This window comes from Paramormyrops kingsleyae, chromosome 1, assembly GCF_048594095.1.
Source record: "Paramormyrops kingsleyae isolate MSU_618 chromosome 1, PKINGS_0.4, whole genome shotgun sequence".
NCBI lineage: Eukaryota > Metazoa > Chordata > Actinopteri > Osteoglossiformes > Mormyridae > Paramormyrops > Paramormyrops kingsleyae.
In genome coordinates, this window is record NC_132797.1 from 14,267,275 (window position 1) to 14,291,987 (window position 24,713).

Sequence of the window (24,713 nt, forward strand, 5' to 3'; positions counted from 1 at the left end):
ATCATTACCAAAGATAGCGGTGTGTTAGAGTATACCACGCATCATTACAAATGATAGCGGTGTGTTAGAGTATACCACGCATCATTACCAAAGATAGCGGTGTGTTAGAGTATACCACGCATCATTACCAAAGATAGCGGTGTGATAGAGTATACCACGCATCATTACCAAAGATAGCGGTGTGTTAGAGTATACCACGCATCATTACCAAAGATAGCGGTGTGTTAGAGTATACCACGCATCATTACCAAAGATAGCGGTGTGTTAGAGTATACCACGCATCATTACCAAAGATAGCGGTGTGTTAGAGTATACCACGCATCATTACCAAAGATAGCAGTGTGTTAGAGTATACCACGCATCATTACAAATGATAGCGGTGTGTTAGAGTATACCACGCATCATTACCAAAGATAGCGGTGTGATAGAGTATACCACGCATCATTACCAAAGATAGCGGTGTGTTAGAGTATACCACGCATCATTACCAAAGATAGCGGTGTGTTAGAGTATATCACGCATCATTACCAAAGATAGCGGTGTGTTAGAGTATACCACGCATCATTACCAAAGATAGCGGTGTGTTAGAGTATACCACGCATCATTACAAATGATAGTGGTGTGTTAGAGTATACCACGCATCATTACCAAAGATAGCGGTGTGATAGAGTATACCACGCATCATTACCAAAGATAGCGGTGTGATAGAGTATACCACGCATCATTACAAATGATAGCGGTGTGTTAGAGTATACCACGCATCATTACCAAAGATAGCGGTGTGATAGAGTATACCACACATCATTACCAAAGATAGCGGTGTGTTAGAGTATACCACGCATCATTACCAAAGATAGCGGTGTGTTAGAGTATATCACGCATCATTACCAAAGATAGCGGTGTGTTAGAGTATAACACGCATCATTACCAAAGATAGCGGTGTGTTAGAGTATACCACGCATCATTACAAATGATAGCGGTGTGTTAGAGTATACCACGCATCATTACCAAAGATAGCGGTGTGATAGAGTATACCACGCATCATTACCAAAGATAGCGGTGTGATAGAGTATACCACACATCATTACCAAAGATAGCGGTGTGTTAGAGTATACCACGCATCATTACCAAAGATAGCGGTGTGATAGAGTATACCACGCATCATTACCAAAGATAGCGGTGTGATAGAGTATACCACGCATCATTACCAAAGATAGCGGTGTGTTAGAGTATACCACGCATCATTACCAAAGATAGCGGTGTGATAGAGTATACCACGCATCATTACCAAAGATAGCGGTGTGTTAGAGTATACCACGCATCATTACCAAAGATAGCGGTGTGATAGAGTATACCACGCATCATTACCAAAGATAGCGGTGTGTTAGAGTATACCACGCATCATTACCAAAGATAGCGGTGTGATAGAGTATACCACGCATCATTACCAAAGATAGCGGTGCGATAGAGTATACCACGCATCATTACCAAAGATAGCGGTGCGATAGAGTATACCACGCATCATTACCAAAGATAGCGGTGTGTTAGAGTATACCACGCATCATTACCAAAGATAGCGGTGTGTTAGAGTATACCACGCATCATTACCAAAGATAGCGGTGTGATAGAGTATACCACGCATCATTACCAAAGATAGCGGTGTGTTAGAGTATACCACGCATCATTACCAAAGATAGCGGTGTGATAGAGTATACCACGCATCATTACCAAAGATAGCAGTGTGTTAGAGTATACCACGCATCATTACAAATGATAGCGGTGTGTTAGAGTATACCACGCATCATTACCAAAGATAGCGGTGTGTTAGAGTATACCACGCATCATTACCAAAGATAGCGGTGTGATAGAGTATACCACGCATCATTACCAAAGATAGCAGTGTGTTAGAGTATACCACGCATCATTACCAAAGATAGCGGTGTGATAGAGTATACCACGCATCATTACCAAAGATAGCGGTGTGTTAGAGTATACCACGCATCATTACCAAAGATAGCGGTGTGTTAGAGTATACCACGCATCATTACCAAAGATAGCGGTGTGATAGAGTATACCACGCATCATTACCAAAGATAGCGGTGTGTTAGAGTATACCACGCATCATTACCAAAGATAGCGGTGTGTTAGAGTATACCACGCATCATTACCAAAGATAGCGGTGTGTTAGAGTATACCACGCATCATTACCAAAGATAGCGGTGTGTTAGAGTATACCACGCATCATTACCAAAGATAGCGGCGTGTTAGAGTATACCACGCATCATTACCAAAGATAGCGGTGTGTTAGAGTATACCATGCATCATTACCAAAGATAGCGGTGTGTTAGAGTATACCACGCATCATTACCAAAGATAGCGGTGTGTTAGAGTATACCACGCATCATTACCAAAGATAGCGGTGTGTTAGAGTATACCACACATCATTACCAAAGATAGCAGTGTGTTAGAGTATAACAGAGAATGGCTATGTGTTAGAGTATACCATACGTCATTACAGAGAATGGCTATGTTTTAGAGAACAGCATGCATCATTGCAGACAATGGCTATGTGTTAGAATATACCATACATTACTACCAAGAATAGTGATATGTTAGACTATACCATGCATCGTCACCGAGGACAGGAATGTGTTAGAGTATACCATGCATCATTACCAAGGATAACGATGTGTTACAGTATACCATGCATCATCACCAACAACAGCAATAAATAAATCATACTGGTTATTATCACCTAGGATAGCAACGTGTTAGCATTATGAGGGTGAGACTGAAAAATCTGAGAAATTGACAGGAAACAGAAAGAAGCAAAACAGTCAATAACGTGGACCTGATGCTTGTTGGTTCAAGCCTCAGATGGACACCTGCTACAGTAATTAACTCAAACTGGTGCAGTTTCTGAGTTAAGAGTAAATCAGTCAGATATCAAGATTAATAAGAAATAACAGGCTATTCTTAAGCATTCTTGATTGACTAGTGAACTCAATGTCACGGAATCGCCCCCCCCAAGCATGCAAAACAGGATGCGTGTTCAGGGTGATGGGATAAAGATCTCCGGTAACAAACAGGGCAGGGACAGTAATGACAGGACAAAGCCACATACTAGACAAACAAACTAAATTAAACAGGGCCACACCCCTGCGGAGAAGCACAGCGAGGCAGGATTTTAGTAAATCCTTTGACAGCACCTGTGTTACATGACAAGGCACTCAGCACAGGCCATGTGTGAAATGGCACGTAAACCCCGAACAACACTATGTGAAAACAACCGCTTTTACTTAAAAACAGTGCAGGGATGCCTTGTCCTATACCTGGCAGCTTAAGTCAGCGGGCTTTCAACACCCACGGACGTTTTTAATTACCAGACAGCCACCCCAGCTTGCTGCTCCCTCTGAAACAAGGTTTTCATGACGGCAGGAAAGCCTAGTACGTTTCGCCCAATCGTATCGCACAGGCTTAAGTTCAAAGGTCATTCCACTCACCTAAAAAAAAAAAAAACCCACGCAGAGAGCCGCAGAGTGCTGGAGAGGCTTCCCGCTCGCGTTTGTGCGGCGGTCACACGGCGGCCCCGGCGTCGGCCGTGCCTCCACTTTCCAGTACGTCTCCTGTAATGATCATCTGAGGCGGGAGCTTTCATCCCCAGCCAAGCGGCCTGGGTATCCAGCGATGCTGCGTAAAGCTCGCAGACCAACATCATAGCCAATCCAGTTGTGGTTTTTATAACCAGAGCCAGAGCTGCGTTTCACAACTGCGCTGACATTTCTGCAAATTAAGTGATGGCGACTTAATGGAAGCTTATTATTAACAGCAATTTCAGGAGTTTTTTAAATGGATCGCAAGAACGTTTGGCCATCTATCCATCTTCCAACCGCTGATCCTGGTCAAGGCCACAGGGGGCCTGGAACCGATCCCGGGCAGTACAGAGAAGCAGGCTGGGGTCCTCCCTGCGCATAATGGACCGCAGGAACAGTTCTATGAATTATTTTAACACATCCTAAACCAACATCTACAGAAATGGTGGCGTGGAAAAAAAAGAAAAAAACAACAATGGTGCTCAATTATCCTAATTGGCTTGACAGAATTAACAAGACAAAGGCGACTTGTTTTGCAGTAATAGAAAGTCGCAGTCATTATGCAAAAACCGCAATAAAAAAATCCTATTAATACAACTGACTCTCTCAAAATGAGAGACGGTAGCAAAAAATAATGTTCAGAAGGCTAATCTTGAAAGCGGCAGATTGACAGATGAGATTTTTCGGTTTCAAGATTAACTGGGTGGGTTCGATTCGACTCTAAAAACAGGCACTAAGCCGTAACGACATGCGGTAATTTAGTGTAGCGCATTTCTAGCTGCAAACAAACACGCATCTATTCTGGTTGTGAAAGAGCCGCATTAAAATTGCTGGCAGAGGAGCATGCTGACTCTGCAGAGATCCCTGAACTGCCCTCACATGGGCACCTCGGATCCCATCTATCGCCACCCATTCGGGGAAAAAAAATTAAAAACTGTGATACATCAGACTGCCATCCCTGATTTCAGTCACAGGTCAGAAAGCACCTCCTGGATGTGGATTCCGCAGACATTAACAAACAACTCCTTGTTTAATTAGAGAAATCTAATTTCCATAAACATGCAGTAGCGGCTGACTGATTGACTAAGCAAATCATAGTTCATGTGTCTACCAGGAGGGTTAACTCTAAATGCCACGCCGTGGTGGAATGCGGTTTGAAATTTTCCACGTATTAAGGCATTGTCAAATTATCTGGCAGTAAAACACCAGAAGAGCATCAAACTGAATTACAGGCACTGGAGCGTTTACCAGTGAAGTCACTGTCACCAAGCCCGCAGGCCAGCTTGTGTCTGCTGACACCTTTGGACGTTTGAAGCATACAGCAGCAAGTTGGAGTGATCAGATTCTATACCATTGAAACAATTCATCTTTACTTCAGAGTTTGGCCAAGAATGGCATTTGTGTGACATTAAACCACTAAATGATGCACGCTGTCATGCTCAATGCAAGTTCCATGATAAGAGGGACGACGGGGTAGCCTGAACATCCCAGCACAGGTCAACGACAAGTGCCACGCCTGTCATCAACCTGCAGGCACATTTTAACCCAACAAAGCGGAGTTCTGTCAGTCCCTACAGAGGAGAAACCCTGACCAATCCCACCTGTAGGTCTGACACCCACCGCATTTCCCCAGGTGACCTTCTGCCATTTGTCTCACTCGCTGGAACCAAAACAACCATCTCATGCCTCCTCCCCTCCCACTTCAGTGTTATTTTAACCCCAAATAAACTCCCCGACATTTTCTGTTGTCCCTGTGCCATGAGGATTGACCTGCCACCTGACCAGAGCCGGCCACTGCAGTCAGAAAAGCCATAGAGATTCAGAAATCTTACAGGAAGACTCTGGGTCACGGACACAGGGATACTCGGGATCAATCCGTCAGGATAACCAGCTCAGTGAAAGCACAGTGGGAGCCCAAATTGGATTCTGGGTAGCGGAGAGTGCACGTTAGCCAAGACGCGCCCAACGGGAAGCCACTGTCTGCTTTCACTCTGGAGCACGGGGTGCTGTAACACCACAAAAGGTTTGTTAACAAGCCAACAGACATTTAAACCAAAAACCTGCCTTTTGCCATGGTCAGTAAACATTAACAGGCTTCAAAAGGTTGACAGGATTTCTGAAATCTTGTAATGCAAAGGCTAAAGGCTGGATGGACTATTTCAGCATGTGAAATCCCAGACATACGTCATTTGGACTGTTATGCTTCTTCACACCGTAGACTGTCAGCACATGCCTAGAGATTAAAGCCAGCTTCATCAACAGCTTCATTATCTCTCTGCAGGAACATCTCAGAAGGAAAACAGAACACACATGTGACTGTATTTAACAATGTCGGGGTTTGCCAAATAGAACAAAGGCCTTCAATAATGTAGGAGTCGTAAATCTTAAAACAAACACACGCGACATTTTCAGGCTGGTCGCGAATATATCAACGCCTACAAAATAAAAACACCCCTTTGTTATATCAATTCAACCTCCAGCTATGTACTGTCAGCTCTGAATTGGAATTTATTTGAAACTTTTACTGAAATTTACCTTTATTTAACAGTAGAGCATAAATACAATAAGTGCCAGTAATACAGTCGTTTTAGTCAATGAGCCTTGCTTAGTGCTCAACCAATCAGAGACCAGCAGAGTGGTGCGGAACAAGAGGAAAAGGGCTGCTTGGTCGTGGGGGGAGTCCGATGACCCAGGCCAGGCTGTTCCAGCCATATCTGCCACATCACTCCCACATTACCATATCCCTTTAAGTACAGGCTTCAGCATATATCGGAAAAATGTGAATGTGCCCCCAATAGGGGGATAAAAAGGAAATTAACTGGCGTTATCTTCATGCTACTTGCCTTGCTCTCTGATCACAGTCCATATCCTACACAGTTTGTGTGTTTGGAGCAGAAACGCTTTACGATCGGGACCCGGCAGTCGCTGAGCAGCCGGCTGACCTTCAGCGTGGAGCCGCGACATGCTAACAAACCACATAATGTCATCCCGCGTCCCGCTTGATCTCGGGACCCAGGCCATGGTTATTCGCGATGCTCAGCAAGGCATGGAAATGCGTCTCCACGGCAACTTGGGAAAGCGGTCACCTCGGTCAAACACGGAGCTCGATAAGAGCAGCCGTTTTTGACCTCACGTAACCAGGTGGAACAGTCCTGCCAAATAATTTCATTATGTGGCATGTTGGTATTCATAATTATAGCAATACATCTGTGCATAATTACTCACGGGCAGAACAGCACATTTCAAGAAAACGTGAATCTCTATGCAGCCAGCATGGTGACTCAGGGGGCAGCACATTCTCACCACTAGTGTGGGGGTTCGAATCCCGCCTCCACTCTGTGTATCACGGGGATGTCCTACAGATGGAGAAGGTGAACTGGTGTTTCTCATTTGCTTGTAGAGTATCTGTATGTATCCTGCAATAGACTGACATCCCAACCAAGGTGTACCTTTGCCTTGTGCCCTCTGCTGGCCACAACAGGCCCCAACACCCCCCCCCCCTCACTTAGCAGGAATATATAAAATGTTCATAATTTGTAGAGATTCTCCACATGGGAAGATCTGGCAAATAAGTCATCTTTTGTGGATGTTAGATATGACAGCTGCTCTGTGCCCATAATGGAGGCTTTTCTCTCTCTCACTCTCTTCATTTTTTTTTTTTTTACTTTTCAGTATTGCAAACACATGGTGGCCAGTTCATAATAAGGAACAAAAGTAGCTGGTAAGTTGTGCATCTGTTGTGGGTTTGGCAGAAGACCGAGGACGGCCTCAAAGAAAACTCCGGCCTTTTATGGGTGCCGTTAAACGACAGCGTTGGGCGCTGGCAGCACCGTCTGGGCAAACGCTGGCTAAACGCATCCACACTGAATGGAAATTTACACACTGCTAGAGGCAGGACAGGGAGGCTTCTGTCTACTGATCCAGCACCCCGACCCAGTCTGAAGAGTTAAAAAGCTTCCTGGTTGAACTCACACCTAAAAAAGTCAAATATGCCCAAATGACTATTGCAGTCTCCTTCACTGTTCATTTCTAAACAAACGGTTACACAATAGTCTCAACAAGCATTGAGATCCTTCTTCACCGTAACTGAAAGAGGAACCACAGTCAGAAGGAGCTCTATCTGATGCTGAGGTCGGTTGTCCCATAGATTACACTGAGCTGTCTAGTGGAGAGAATTACAGGACCTCTGATATATATATTAGGCAGAGAATCATATCCTCCACAACACATTACAGATTCAGGTCCGGATAGTGGACACCCAATCAAATCTTCTGATGCATTACAGATGTTGACTTGGACAGCAGGTGCCCAATCAGATCCTCAAATACATTACAGATGTCAGTCTGGATAGAGGAGGTCCAACCCAAATCTAATATAAAGCTTTTGTTTTCCACAAGCTCCCAATAAAACGGCAGGGTAATGCCTCTCTATGTGTGCTCTACAGGTCACCACAGTCAAAATATTCACACCACACAGTGACAAAGAGAAACGCAGTTAATTCAGTCTGACAGCCAGAGAGACTCATGAGCTCGAGATTCATAACTCTGCTCCATAGCTCCTCCCACCACATTAACTGAAGGATTATGACAGACCGTTTTTGGCGTCTCCCTCAGGATCTGCGGTGTTTCACTTCCTCCAGTCTGTTCCCTGACATCAGTTGCAGACACCATCCATTCCTAGGCTAGACAGATTATTTAATAACACTTTGGTCTGATTACTGTTGAGGTGCCATATCTAACTGTTAAAAAAAAAAAAACAATGAAAACTGTCAAGGTTACTCGAGTCCCTTGGGGAAGTAAGGCCAGTCGGGGCCACACCTTTGCTGGGCGGCTTATGAATCTAATCAGCCATCTCAGTACAGTAACTGCACCTCTGTCAGCATCAACCCACACTAACCCAGAGATAATGCTCATGTTTGTATGATGTGCAGAACAGAGGATTTACTGGGGGGGGTAAGAGGAGTAAGGCGTCAGCAGAAGGCGCCATGCACATTCCTCTCCTGCCAGCCAAAGGTACAATCCCCCGACCCCGTACCCATGACAACTCATCAATCTGTTTTTTTTATCTATTCACTCCTCATTATGGTCCTAGATTCCAATATATTTAGGTGGCAGCAGCAATTTGGCTGTTATGATTTCATTTATCTCCCCATTGCCCAAATTCCTAAGTGATTTATGAGTAACCCCCGCCCCCACCCTTTCCTGGCACCCACAGTGAAATATTTTTTAACATAGTTCTCACTCAAAGATAGCTAGATTAGAATGGCGTATACCAATAAAACATCACACATTCAAACGCACTTTGGATCCGTGACACTTAGAAAACATGACACGAATACTTGCTGATCTGTCACCGGCAAATCACAATACCATTCTTTTGTCACGGGGTGGCAGGTGATTTAGTCGATAAGGAGCCGTGGGTTCAACTGGCAAAAGAGGACCTGCTGTTCCTGAAGAAATTTGTTCGACCTAGAGAGTAAACCGAGTGCCACGCCCCCCTTCTTAACCTCGTGTGGATTCCAAGTGTTTACCAGCTGTTTCGAGTTGTCTTCGTTCGGTGTATTTAAGTCCACGTCAGAGTTTGTTTCCCCAGTTCTGTCATTGTAGTGTTAAGTATTGTTAGGCTGTTTGTTCCCTATGCCCCTTCGTGTCCCTATTAAATCCCTTTATTTTACCCCAGTCCTGCTCTCCTTTGCCTGCTTCCCCGGTCCGTACCGCGTCAGTCATAACACCAAGTCCACAGCGTTACATTTCCACGCATTATTCACCGACATCAGAGCATGAGACAGAGTGACTGTAAAGAGGGTTCCCCAGATTTTCTGCTCCGGGCACATGAGCATAAACTACGGGGTCAAATGGGGGATTTGTAACCCCCCCCCAATTAACCAAAACCAGCCAGTACAACCCTCCCAATAATGATGTTTCCCCCTAAATGGGTGAAGACCTCCACCCTCCAATGTTCAAACCAAAGTTACGTCCTTGTCTGTGCGGCAACACAGAAAACTGCCAAAAAGGGAATCTCTTCAGTTTGTATTGCTTAGAGAAATGCTTTGATTAAACCCTTACGTCATTTCGGGCTGACTCGTTTCATGGTTTCAAAGTGAGCGTCGGGGAAATTGAATTACCGCCACCACACACACAAGGGCTTAAGCAAACATTAATATTATTAAACCGTCCCTGGTGGCATCTTGATTTTGTGAGGGTTATTCACAGGGATCACCTGAGAGAGAAAACGGCAGCAAAGACCACCAGCTCAGCGCCTGCCATTTCCCTTGGCTGACTGTGGAACTCTACGCTCCTGTAAGAAACACAGACACTGGCACAACAGTGTCACTGACCATTACTGCTAACATACCGGTACAGCATCGAGCTGCTAACATCCACTCCGCTTTAATGGCTTGGGAGAAGCCGGCTCCCAGGCGCCGGGCACTCAAACGGCGACGGAGCGATAGCGCCGACTTCCTGCTGACACGCCCTGCAAGAGAGGAGCCGTCTGCCTGGCTTCGGTTCACGTCCTGCATTATACTCTGTGTAAATCAGCCAGCTGCAAAACTGCGAGCTGTGCAAGTCTGCCGAGCAACAACAACAACTAAAGTAATAATCCATCCATCCATCCATCTTCAAAGCACTTACCGAATACAGAGCTGCGGTGAGTTTGGAGCCTATCCCAGGAAGCACAGGGAAACGCCCTAGACGGGGTGCCAGTCCCTAACAGGGCACATACATGCACACAGTCATGCACTGCATGCCTTTGGACCACAGGAGGACACTGAGGGATCATTCTGCAAACAAACTGCACACGTACAGAGCATAGTAGGGATTCAACCCCACACCCATGGATGTGTGAAGCTATAATGCTACCCATAAACAAAAATATGGACGCAGCAACCGACAGCCAGACGTCCCATACGGAAAAGCGCGCCGTTCCGTATGACCTTCATGTATATTTACCTCTAAATTACAGCCCTTTAAACTCCAGTTCCAGGGCATTATTTACAATCACACCAAGTTTAGACTTTTCTCCAAGTCCAACCCTCATGGTAGCTCTTGAAACGACGCACTGAGAGAAGACCTCTATAATATTCTTATGTTTTCCACATGAATGCATTTGCCCTCACTGCATAAATAACAGTGACTTACACCAGTGTTTCACAAGCCCGTGCTCAAGGACCCTCAGACAGTCCACGTTTTTGCTGACTACCAACTCCCAATCAGTCAAAAATACTTACTATCTGGTATAAAAATGTGGACCGTCTGTGGGTCCCCAAGGACTGGGATTAGAAACATTGGCCTATACCAACCAATAAGGCATTTAAACTGCACTTTACATTTGTATCAATTCGAAATTATGACATGTGCTGACAGCTGCTATTACTGACCAATCAGAACCACTTGCTGCAGCCAACAGGGCAGCACAGGGAGAGAGGTGGCTAAGGAGCTATATGGTTCATCAGGCCAGACTCACTGTTACCCCCTAGAGGTGGTTGTGCCGGCTGGGAGACACACAAACTCCCTTCCATGTTCTGGACCGTGGGGCCAGAAAGCCGGACGATAACCTGCATGAACCAGCTAAGACAACATGCAAGAAGAATGTGTCTAAGGTCAGGTTCATCAGCCTGTGTGTGACCATGTGACAGACCAGCCAATCAGGGCCTTGCACCTCCCCCCCCCGCCCCTCGCATTCCCCCACAGAGAAACACATCGTTGTGAACAATCTCGCCGGAGGCTTTCGGATGGGGGTGTTACACGCTGGGTGAGTAAACACAGCGGCCTGCTCTGCGCAGCCCGTCACAGAGCAGGTGTGCACGTTCGACGCACCGCCCACGATGACAGCGTAGCAACATACCAGCCGGAATTATCTGCCAAACACGGAAAATCACGAGCGAACAGGGGGAAGAAAAAAAAAACACCTTTGTATATACAGTCCATTGCTATCAATGCTGCGTTTCCTTTGCGACAAAAGACGAAATATAATAAAGCATTTACATCATTTACATTTGCTCAGAGACTGTAAACAGCTAAATTACGGTTAGAAATCTTAGTTATTACACTGCCAACCCAACACTGCATAAAAAAGATATCTGAATGTCAGCGGCTGGCCGCAGAAACGTGCTAAATCATTCTACTGTAAATTACTACTGTGTCACATGCAGCCCTACTGCATAAAAAGGAGGATTTTAAGAAGGAATTAAAGTGCTTCTATGGATCACCAGTGACTGTCCAGGTGGGCCGGGATGAAATACCGCTGTAATTCTCTCTCCTGTTCCATTTCATCCCCGTCAAATAAACATCAAATAAACAATAACTCCCCATAATACACAGTACGGACGCTTTAGGTCAGATGAAAGTCCTTTTCTTTCTCATGCTCTTTTTCTTGACATAACAGATTTGTTGTGCTTCACTGTGGCGGCATTTTTACGCGGACAGTAATTCACGCAATTCCGCACAGGCATTATTTATGCATTAAAATATGCGGGTGCTGCCAATTTACAATGCAATGGTGTCAAAATTAAGGGTGGTGAACTGTGGGAGATTATATCTATATATACCTGTGTGCCGTTTCAAGAGGCTTTTCTCTGAAGGTCATAGCTGTGGACCTCACGGTAAGGAAGCCGGCCCAGTGAAGCTCAACAGGGAAAGTTCTATGCGAAAAAGTGTACATTTGAGACTGTTGACAAACTGGATCCAGAACAAGCACAAAAGGTCACTGCATCCAACCTGGTTCTATTGTGCAGAGCTGCCAGAAAGGCGTCAAAACCGACCCAACTGGGAAAGACGGGGCCAGACTGTCAGGATGAACACCTGCTGGTGGTTTTTGGGATACGGGCCTCATCACGTTCACCGGCACGGCCCCCTGGCCCCTGGCCCAGGCTCTGAGCGGGGCTTAGTCAGACAGAAGGATCAGGGGGGGGGCAGCATTCTCAGTTTCACATAGCCCCCGCTCCTCACCCCATAATTTGCGATGAGCTGTGAGTGCGTCAAAGCATTGGGGGGGTGGGGGGAGGCTTTTAGCCTGCGGGCGCCACTTGATGGAAGGATGAGTAAAGCGTCAGCAGGAGGCGCTGTGCGTCCTTCACTCCCACCAGCCAAAGCCCAACCCCCCAGCACTGGGACACTCACGTCACACACAGGGCCTGTATCTCCCGGTGTCAGTGGCTGACATACAAACCGTACTGTACATACAAACACAGCCAAGACAAAGATCACACAGCACATGAATGTAACAGCGTACGCCCAGCATGCATAGCTTATAAATATCTAAAGACTGCATGGAGTGTTGGAATTAATATAATATAAAATATAATACATGTACAATACAATGCAATACAATACAATCAGTACAGCGAGTCATTTACAACAATGAGATACTGTGTGGTAATGAGGTGGGGGGAACAATACAATCGAGCTGAGACTCATTTGTAAAATACGAGGTAGAAGGACTATCCTATTTGCTGATGATCACGACAGACGTCGCCGTGACAGCGAGTGGCTCCGCCTTCCCCATGTGCCACCGCTACGATTACTCCGGGCCCCCTGTCCGCCGAGCCAAGAACGCCTCACCCGCCATCGGGCAGCACTTACCCAGGAACACGAAGCCCCTCTTCTGGAAATAAAACCTCACAGAGCTTCCAAGACTCGGAGCACAAACACCAAGCGACGCAGATAAACCGGCAACCCCCCCCCCCACACCCCCCTCACCGGAAGGAAGGCAGGATAAACAGGATTCAGGGGGTGTCAACATCTCCCTCACAGATGGGATCCGTTTTCCCCCCTTACGACGGATTACATAACCAGTTGCGGATTTACAAGGGGTTAGTGGAGACACACTCATTTCTGGGGCTTTATGACGCCAAACCCTTCAATTTAGTTCCAAGATTCACATTTGGGGACCCTAATAAATATGAATATACATTTCAAACACGAACAGAGCTGACAGATTCTATCCGATTATCCAAAAAAACTCTTGACAAATGTTCCACCCTCATGCCGGCACTACACAGTTATCCCAATTCACACCCAGAGGCATGGCAACACACAGCAAATTAATCCCTCCCCTATCACACCCCCGTAGTGGTCAGGTTTCACATAGGCATGAAGATGAACATATCTGGCTCAGTCCGCTCTGCGGCCGGCTGGATCCCGACAGCTTGTCCATGTGCCGGGGAGGAAAAAATGGGTCCAGTTCTGGTTTCGGGTGTACGGTTCAGCTGACACGCAGAGTAGAATTTAACTTCAGAAAGAGGAGGAGGAGGAGGGGCGGAAACAAAAGATTTAGCGTGGCAGCCCAGAGCCAAATAAAGTCTGGCGTCGCGACAGCCAATCTGACACCTTCCTGACAAACGTGGTCTTTGTTTCGCCGACGAACGGCTGGCGTGACAAGCACGACCGCAGCGAGACAGACCTCGGGCTTCCCTTGGATAAACGTCCGGGGAATGACCTGAATCAAGCATAACTTCAAATGTAAAAGCTGGTTTAACAAAAGTATTGTTGAGGCTTAGACACAGAATGAGATGCATGTAGTGCTCTGGAGGGCGGCTACATACAGTAACACTGATGGTTCCGAGTATCTCAGACAGACCCGAGCAGTCGATCATGATCAGAGCCACGTGCCTCTTCCTTGCATCCATGCATTCATCCAACCATGCATTCAACCATCCATCCATCCTTCACCCGCACTGCAGGTATGGATACTGGCGTCGTGCAGAGCTACCCCTTGGCCAGGCCACCCATCTGCAGGAAATGGGAACCAATGAAAAATAATCTGCTACCCGAAATCCCCCCCCTTCCGAAAACCGCAGGGTCATAATGGACGTGGCAGCGGACGGGGAGCATTTATGGGGAGGGTGAATGAGCTGATAATAGCCCACTACATGCAGCTCCAGGTCAGCACTGACACGGGGCATTTAAATAGTAATGGGGCGCTCTGGACGGGCATTTAACACGTTGTTAACAGCAACCAGATGTCACCAATGCTGATCAAGGTACCAGATCCCATGGGTTCCAAATCAATGCTGTAAAACCAAAAAAAACAAGAAAAAAATGGCACAACCCAATAGAACCTTTAGCAAGTTGTCACATGCTCCTTTTCTTGTTCTTCTGTTAAAAAAAAAGAATTGCTCTACAGGAAGAGCTGAGAGTGGGTAGCAGACTGGTAGAGGACTGGAGACCCGGTTTGTGCCCAATTACAGCTCAGCTCCTTAAGCAAAGTGCACAACTAATTTCTCCAGCAAAAAAATCCAGACATACATTTCCATATAATAGATTTGCTATGCATGAATCTCTGTATTGATCCATTTTTAACAACCGCCACAGGATGTTAACACCACCCTGGGGTGCGGGGGAGGGGGGCCAGGGGAGTATATATACCACACATACCGAGAGACACAAATACAGAGATTGGAAAACCCAGTAGGGAACCCCCCCCCCCCTCAGAAATGCATGGAAAAAAAAACGTGCACGTCACCCACGAGGAGAGCAGGGCACTGCAGTCAGACCCCAAGCCCTGGAGGTGGGAGCCAAAACAGCTTCCTGAGAGCAGATCTCCAGAACACGCATACTGCAAATCCATACATTATGCCCCATTTACCAGCGCACATTCACATACCACATCATAAAAATTTAATTACTAATATAATTATGGCATAAATCTGCACAACATATCCTGTTCCCTTCTAACGTGATGTAAAACATACACAATCTTTCCAATCTCCCCTTTAACATTAACCTGCATTGTAATCACATTTAAGTTATGAATAAACAACTTCTTAATAAAAATAAATTAGCATTTAAAAAAAAACGCCCTCGTCGGCAGAGTTACAAATCCCGTTTATCGATACATCTGACCCGGGTAATTAAATCCCACATGACATTCTCATTTCCAGATGAGCGCGCGTTATAAACGAGATAAGGACCGCTGTCTTCATCGGAACGGGTCCAGAAAGGCGGCGCGCGGTCGCTATGCTGAACGGAGACCGACGGGCCTCCTCCTCACTAGGTAACCTGCGAAAATAAGGGCAAAGATTTATGAAGCGCCGCTTCGCCAGTGCCATAATTACTCGTGTTTAAGGCGATGCTAATAGATGGGCCCTGTTCAGGTTTAAAGGTAATAATTAAGAGCAAAGGCACGGCAGCACATATTTCAAAACGGAGCTAATTTGCAGTGACGTCGTCCAGAGCAACCGCGATAGAGCATGGCTCGGATCAGGAGTGAGGTCACAACGTGAACGTAATGGGGCCTTCGGTAACGGGGTGACTGCTGCATTGCCTGTAAGGCTATCATCTGGCCGAGTTTGGAATTTCAATCCTAAGAGATATGTGGGTGAAGGGCCGGAATTTCATATAAGCCTTTATGGGGGGGGGGGGGGGGACATCTTACTGATGAGCTGGGGGAGACGCGTGTCAGACCGGAGGACCAGTAAGGCCAGGCCTTACATCGATGAGCTGGTTGTACCCAGGATACTGGCCAAAGCAAACATGCTGATTTCTGAGAAACAGAGACTACAATGCGGAAAAGAGAGGAATTAAAATGAGTGCTGTCCCAGTGGATGCCAGGGGGATACGTCTGGGTGCTGGAGATGACAGAGACTGTAGGGGCACAGTCAGGACCCCTGAGGTGCAGAGCAGGGGCCAAAAAACAGCTTTGGCTGGGCTCAGGCTCACCAGGTCATCGTTATTAAAGACTGAAATAGCTAGGGAAGAATATCTGCTGAACTGATGTGTGTTATATTTAAAATATATTTCATGAGTAATATTATAACTCTATCATATAAATAAGCCTTTTTATCTGCTACTCAATGGATTTGATTATTCAGAAAGAAACTCTCCTAGTGATTAATTAGTACAGATTTTATCACACAAGAACAGAAACTGTCAGTCCTCCAAACTCCCGTCCGAAGCCGTTAAACCTGAACACCTCAAAGGACTCAAATTTAAATCACTGCAAGGCTGAAACCAGCAACTGACAGCAGGAGGAACTCTGACGTGCTGAATGTGAGGAAAAGTCTGGGACGCCGTGCGAAGCGGAGCTCTCTCTACGCCACAGCAGGCCGGGAAAACCCTAAAGACTGCAGAAAAGGGGAAGGACACATCCGGCCATCTTCCACACCTGCTTATTCAGTGCAGTGTCACAGCCTGGAGTCTGTCCCAGGAATCACAGGCAGCAGACAGCATGGACAGGATGCCAGTCCATCATCTGTAAGTCTGCTCATTAAGACATCCCCAAAAAGATGGGAATGAGAGCTGTGTGGGACATCTTCATATAAGCCAAGCCAGGATGCCACCTTCCTGGATCCCCACAACCCCCTGACAGAACTTCCCAAAAAAACATGTAACATGACTCAGCCTAACACCGCCTCCTACAGGTACTACTGTACCACCAACCAAGAAACGAAAATACTCCTAAGTCACAAACTTACAAACCTTTTCACCAGCGTCTACATTTGCTGTGCTGTAATATCAAGCATGAAGAACAACACCCCTTCTTTTGGGAGATGGGGGGAGGGGGCTCCCAGCATGCTTTGCGTCTGATTCTGCATGCCGGATCTTCAAACGTTATACCCACCAAGCAGGTCAGGCTGACAGTGTTTGCCAATTATTTAATGAGGTGCTGGATTGATCCCAGCATCTGAACTCCACTCTCACCCAACCGCATCTCCATAAACAACCTCAAACAGAAGCGACATCAAGATGATCAAATGCCAAAACCAACACGGCCCATCCAATTAAACATGTTACAAAACCTAGTTCATGCAATTGGGGCTTTTGAGCATAGAGTACGCATGCTTTTTAAAATTGATATATTTTCATTGTTTTATATAACAAGCCTATATGAAACCGACTATATCATGTGGGTTATAAAGTTGAGTTTCATTAATAAACATGAACGGTAACATTCCTGAGATGTATCAAACACTTTTCTCAAGTGCAACACAAAGATACATTATCTCCCAGTGAGTGACACCATCAACAGCCCCCAGAAAATCAGTCATTACTTCACAATGGCAGTATTTACACCACAGAAACGGAATTCCGCCACAGACACGCCCACACATACCACAGCTGCACAGGCCACAATACCCTCAATTAGGTTCCCTGGCCCTCTCTACTGAGCACGCTCCCGATAACATGATCTCTCCAGATACATATGAAACTGCCATTCCATACGTTCCAGTTCCTTCATCTTAACACGATCAAACTGACAGAGATTTACGGTGCTGGCACGAGTTCAACCAAGACAAAGCAGATTCTGGAAATTGCACCTTGGTGATCAAACAACTCTGCAAATGAAAGCCAGAAACCTTCCTGGTTTGTCTATAAAACAGAGGTGGTATGCATGGAAACGCTCCTCCTCAGTACAACCGAGAACTGGCAGGCATACGCACATTATCGGCTACGCTGCAGCCTCAGACTTGGACTGGATGACCCATGGGCCGCATTACCACCAGCCGCCAAGAGGTGGCATCGCTAGGCCTGTGTGAGAGCCAGATAAACACAGCCGGCCTTAAATAGCCTAGGTTAGCCTTATGAGGATACTAACCCTGATGGATCAAGCCTGGGAAGCAATAACACACAGCAAATATTAGCTCGTCATGTGAACAGAGGAGGGGTGGAGATTCACTCATGTTCTCGCAGAAGGTCTATGGCTCAGGCCAGCAAAAGCAGAGACGGAGCAGACCTCCTTGTCACGTGCAGGGGGCTCCTTGGGATGTAAAAAAAAACGGGGGGGGAGGAAAGGGGTGAGGATGCTCCGCCGAGCCACAAAGCCATTTCAGAGGCAGGCATCAATCCCACTTCCTGCAGACTGCTGGGGGGGGGGGGGGTGGAGAGGGCGAGCAGACAGCTGCCAATGAACCCGGCAGCTCTGCGAGGCCGTCGTTTGTCAAGCTGTCCCGAGATGTGGGCGCGAAGCAGACGGCTGGGAGGTGTTTCCCTGCTTTTTCAGCTAATTTCCCAACAAAGGCTTTAACCTCTTTGTGAAGATCTGTATGTCTGACATATTTAAGGACAACACGAGCACATAAAGTTGGGTGCAATTAATCATACCGCGGACCTACATGAAATATTGTCAAATGTGGACTAAATTACTGGGTCATTACGAGTATATTTATACACGTGTATATATGAATATTTAGCCCTCATTGTCATTCAGCAAGCAGCAGAGAGTCTGAGAAGAACAGCCTTGCCTGGGTTGGTGAGCCTGTATTTGATCTCAGAGCCGGATTGAGGATAGAGAGGGGATGCAGAAGACTGCAGACACGTGAAACAGGCACGGTCTGTGACCTTGGCGGATGAACTAGACAGAATGGAGCAGAGCAAAGTAGCAGTCTGAATGAGAATGACAAGAAGAAAAAAACCTATAGACGTTCAGAGCATCTAGTGTACAGAAGCTCGTCGAAAGCTGTGAATTAAGGAAGAAATGAGGGGAATCAGAGGTCGAGGAACATCTTCCTTACCCCTGGCAAGATAAGAGGAGTCAGGAAGTCCTGGCGATTCAGCACAGAACCCCGGGGAAGCCCCCCCCAGTCGGTCGAGTACAGCAATCACAGGTCAGCAGGGTCCAGCATAGCTGTCAGGGACATCAGCTTCGCACTCTCTCCCCAGGGGCGCTTGTTGTACATCGGCCTGCTGGGAAGTACCCCCACCCCCCTCATGCCTGGACTTCCCACCAAAGGTCCACTGTGCCTGGGATTACATTGCTGCAGGTCTCCAGCCAGTGCAAATCTGTGATACACGCTTCCTGTCACATGTTTTTAAAGAGGAAAACCGCCAGCTCAGGCTGCCGCTGCACTAACCTTAGGGTAAGTTGCTGACACACACACACACACACACACACACACACACGTCTGCGGCGATCGGGATGCTGCCCTTTCGGTCCTTACAGAGGGATTACACAACTGTGGGGGGGGCAGCAGGGGATGTCATGGGCCCATTTGCTCTGTCGTTTCCCGGGTAACTCCGGGATGCCATGGGCACGGCCACCTCGGATGGAGGCTAACGGCTACGGCACGGCAGAGCAGCAGCCGAGATTTTGAGAACTGTGTCACCAGCGACGAATGTTTCCATCACGGATGTCGTCAAGGGTGACGGAGCAGCCAAACGCCAGCCCTACACACCACTCTGTCAGTCTGCAGTCAGACATTTTGTTTTCATTAAAAAAAAAAAAAAAAAAAAACACAAAACGCAAATGTAACTAAACATTTAAAAGGGGGATGCCGGTGAGGAGCTGCACAGCCACGGCAGTTTGACAGCTTAAGTGCCGCACGTCAATAAAATGAGGGAAAATTCGCAGAAACTGCCATTTGGGGGAATTTTAATAAGTATCTGTTATGGGATCCATAGGGAAAGCAAAACGAGAACCTTGAAAACCTCAAAATAGGCCCCACTTAAGATGTTTCATAAGGTTTTTCAGCACGGTAATAATTTGGGTGAGGAAGTGGGAAGATGGTCTGCCCTGGCAGGGCCGGGACGGCCACACTGGTCAGCCGGAGGGGTGTCTCAAGGCCGGGCGTCCCGTTAGTGGTTTTGAGGGTGTTCCTTACCCCAGCCGTCAAGGTATTGCGTTACCCGATACCTTGCCCCCATGTTCCAAGGGTACACCCCCCCATACACTAAGGCTGCACACCTCAGCTGCCAGTAGGAACCATTGTAATGCACTTCCGGTTTCCCTGGGACAGCTCTGGCGGTTGCGCAGCAGACGGACACGCCGCTTGACGCCTCACCGGTCAGCTGGTGACTCACCATGCATACTGGGATCCTGTCGTTAAAACCCACGGCAAGGAGCTCTGACTGGGGGGGTACCAACAAGCAACTGCTCATCTGGAAAAGATGGCAGAGCCTCGAAATAATTAGGAAAAGTTTCCATTTTTAGTTCATGTTTTTTTGACACTACCAGCAGGGCATAGCAGAATAAAAATGTTATCAAAAAGCTAATCTGAATTCCCTGTTCGCTCAAGGTGCAGGCAGAGTAATCATCCATATCAATAAACACGAGCCCTGTGTCTCGAGCACGCATTAACTACAATCACATACGCCACGTCATTAAAGCAGAAGATTAAATCGGATCAAACACCCAGAGGTGAAAGCTACTGTTACACGGGGCTGATAAAAATCAGGTTGTGCCAATATCTCTCTGAGGAGAACAGCTTTCCTAGTAAAACATGGACAGAGGCCAAGAGAAAGGGTTCATCACGGCCAAAGGGGGGCGGGGGGGATGCAGCAATCAAACTCAGTGCCAGCAGTTTACCTTGGCTTCAAGAGTTTACACTGCATTCTGCTTGCTCCAGTAAATCTCATAATGGCTGCTTCTTAACAAGACTACACTTTGAAGGAAAGTACTTGCACATTTCCCTTGCCTTTGCTAAAGTGAGTTACGCAGAGGTGGAAAGTTCAGGTTCAGAAAGTAAAAATCCAGACCACAATTTTGTTTCAACGAACCAGTTGAGCATACAGAGCTGCATTCACAGAGTATTCAACTGGTCGGTTGGAACAAAATCTTGGTTTGGATTTGTACTTTCTGGACCTGATCATTCCACCTCTAGTTATGTGGAAGTCTAACATGGTAGGATCGGCTATGAAGGTGTCGATCGTTGAGTGTGAGATTGGAGTGACCCCTACTGGAACAGTACGGAAATAATTCAGCAGCATACCACTTTGGAAATATGGTGCGCTTGTTTTCGTGACTATATGAAAGCAGGGACAAGAAATATCCTCAAAACTCACAGGTCATGTATACAGTACCAGCCTCCAAATTCAGACATATTCCCTGGCCCATCTGTAAGCATATAAAAGAATAATTTATGGATTTATCTGCCTGAAAAATGTTGATTTATAAAACAGTATGAAAAACATTATTTTTAAACAGCATGCTGCCTTTTTCCTGACTGATGTTACTATAACATTCCAAAGTAAGGGGGGTGGGGGGTAAATATGAAGGTCGTTTAAAGAAAATGAGTTACAGGATTTGGGTGGTCAAGCCTGTAATTGGTTGTGGCTGCATGTTGGGTGTGTGCTTGGATGTGAGGAGTTTCTGTTGGATGAAGACTGCACAAAGCCCTCTACCACCACTACTCAGACTGTTATTCTGTGCTATTTCCCTTGGACAGAGTCGAGGGATCGCCCCACTCTTCTGGGACCGAACCGGCAGAGGGAGTTTCAGCTGTGTTGTGGGTTTGGGGTCCCAAGGGCCTGATGTCATCAACAGCTCCTAATGCAAAGTCTTCACTTTCCTATCCCAGGTGCAGGCTGGAGGTCTGCAATTCCACACGTGGCCCCTGACTTTCCTAACCTCCTTGTGTCCCTTAACCCGCCTCACACGGGATCTGCTTAGAGATGCATATCTTGCACCCGCATTTAAATTGAAGTTAACAGCCTTAAGCGGCTTGCAGACTAATTCATTAAATGGGAATCGTGGGTACCCTGCAGAAAAGAATCCACCACCTAATCATCTTATAAAAACAAAAGCAGATCAACAAACAATTACAGCTGCACATCAACACATTATTTTCGTTATTTAAGCCTAAATATCCCCCAGTCATGTCAGAAACATGGGTACAGTGGGTACAGAGTATTATCCATCCATCTGACGCCTGATTATTCAGTGTGGGTCTAGCAGGGAGCAAAGGTCGTCCGGGAAGGGAAAACGGACCAATCGCAGGAGACTCACACAAATACTACAGGAGATCTGAAAAAACAAATCTACCCAGCAGCACGCTTGCGGGAAGAACCCAGGGTAGCCAGCGGAAACCAACACAACATTTATATTTCACATACTGAGCAGATGCTTCTGTACCAGCAAGGCAAAGGGCACATTGCAAATACACCTGCTGTCAACTGGGCATAAGTGCGGCTAGGCTGAGCTTCCAATGAGTGCAGGACTGTAGCAAGAGCTAGTGTCAGTCAAACGTTTGGACACGCCCACCCATAGAAAGGTTTATTTGTACCATTCTCTACATTTTAGGAGTACACATACCGGTACATCAAAACTATAAAATAATAATAATAAAAAAAACTATAAAATGGCATATATGGAATTATGCACTGGCCAAAAAGTATTCAACAAAAAAATAATAATTTGTTGGGGGGATGGGGAGTTCTGTGGGTTGGGACACAGAAGGTTGGGCCCTTCAGCATGGCCCTTAACACCAAATGCTCCAGGGACTGGCTGCCCCTACTGTCTCCTCTATGCCAGTTTCGTGTGGCCTCCTGAGATGCTTTTCCAGCCGTCCTGAAGGAGGTCCCACATATATGCTGAGCTCTCATTGGCTGCTTTTCCTTCACTCTCTGGTCAAACTGCTCCAAAACCATCTGCGCTGCTGTGTTTCAGTCAGGTGGCCAGGTGAGGTCATGTGATGTGACACTGTCACTCTCCTTTGTAGTTGGCTCCGCATGTCCAAACTTTTGACTGGTACTGTGTACAACTACACAACTATTATTAATAAAAAATAACTTTATAAAGACTATTCAGGGGCCAGAAGGACAACATAAGAGCATATAAACAAGTAGAAAACGGAGAGGAAGAACATGCAAATGGAAGAACCACAGAGCAACAGAGCAAGGGTGGGATTCAATGCCCTAATCCTGAAGGTGTCAGGTGACATTGCTGCCCACATTGCTGTCCACATTGCTGCCCATTGCTGCCCACATTGCTGCCCATTGCTGCCCACATTGCTGCCCATTGCTGCCCACATTGCTGCCATACCATCCTTACAGAGTATCGTCTTTTCATTGTTTGATATTTGGCCAAAATGGCCACAGTCACAAATCAAACAAGGATCAATAATCAATGTTTATTTATAGCTCAGAGCCTTGTTTTGATGAATTTGCCCCTCTAACATGTTTCTGGACTGGGCTTCTGTTCTGGTTTGATGGATAGAGGTGCTGTGCACACTAGCACAGAACCTTCTGGAGCTGCTCAGTCAACATCGCAGTATCTCTTCATAACGCATGCAAAGAATCATGGGAGTTATACAAAGTTCCTGAATGTTCCTCATATTGGGAGAAAACAATCTAGCAAGAACTCACCATTGGTGGAGAACAGGACCGCTGGACGCCGTGGAAAAACATTGGGGCTCCAATGTGCTGGGGGCATACGAGGTCAAACCGTTTTTAAACATTCATGAGGAATCACTGGTGAAACGTGCTCTGGGACCAGGCTGCTGTGCCGGCATCCAGTGTGAAGAGAATGCATTTCAGAGGCTCCCAGTGCAGGTAATTACTCTGAGTCATGGGTGCTGAGCAAACACTGCGAGGGCAGACAGAGCTCTGGGGAAAAGCACCGTCGACAACATGTCCACTTCTGAAAGAGAATAGAACTGGCTGCATTGTGGTTCAGCACCTGCAGGGACGTGGGTTCGATTCCTGCGCCCGTCTGTGTGTGTGTGGAGTTTGCATATTTTCTCACGTCTGCGCTGGTTTCCTTCCATGGTCCAAAGACATGCATTCAAGTAAATCATGTCTCAAAAGTGCCTATTGTGAATGTGTGCCCTGAGACAGACTGGCATCCTGTCCAATGTGTCCCCTGCCTGGTGCCCTGAGACGGACTGGCATCCTGTCCAATGTGTCCCCTGCCTGGTGCCCTGAGACGGACTGGCATCCTGTCCAATGTGTCCCCTGTGATTCCTGGGACAGGGTTCAGGCTCATCATGACCTTGTACTGGATAAGCTGTTAAGGAAGATAGATGGATGGATGAAAGAGAATTTACACACTGATCAGTAGCATATGGGACATCCCCGGACCTTCTGTGATGTCAGGGGAGGGGGGCAACACCCCCAGCCGAGGCCCCCACATTTAATGAAATGCAGATCTGTGTGTGATGTTAACTCAGGAATTATCAACATGCTGTCCATATACTACAAAGCTATATTCTAGCTAGAAGGCTATTGCATGAAAAAATAAAACATAAGGTACGATATAAATATATATATATATATATATATATACATAGGTCAAGAACAACATTAAAATCCATTTTATATAGAAATGATCAATAAAAAAATTACTAACATACATGTTGCACATCGGTCCATCACATAGGCTGCAGCTTCAAACGGGGTGATGATGTCACAATCATGGGAGGGGCCCCATCTCACAGCTGTGGGGGCGGGGCCTCATAGTTCTCAGATA

General features: G+C 46.5%; 1 protein-coding gene across 2 annotated transcripts in view; it reads right to left on the minus strand.

The window, feature by feature from the left end:
- Positions 1–24,713, minus strand: part of nav3 (neuron navigator 3) — a 247,046-nt gene that overhangs the window by 135,771 nt on the left and 86,562 nt on the right. The window contains exon 1 of one of the 2 annotated variants that reach the window (XM_072710122.1): positions 13,175–13,235. The exons of the other annotated variant lie outside the window; for it this stretch is intronic. The gene's annotated coding sequence lies outside the window, so the exon portion shown is untranslated. Of the gene's footprint in view, positions 1–13,174; positions 13,236–24,713 lie in introns of those variants that run through there. 2 annotated transcript variants of the gene reach the window in all.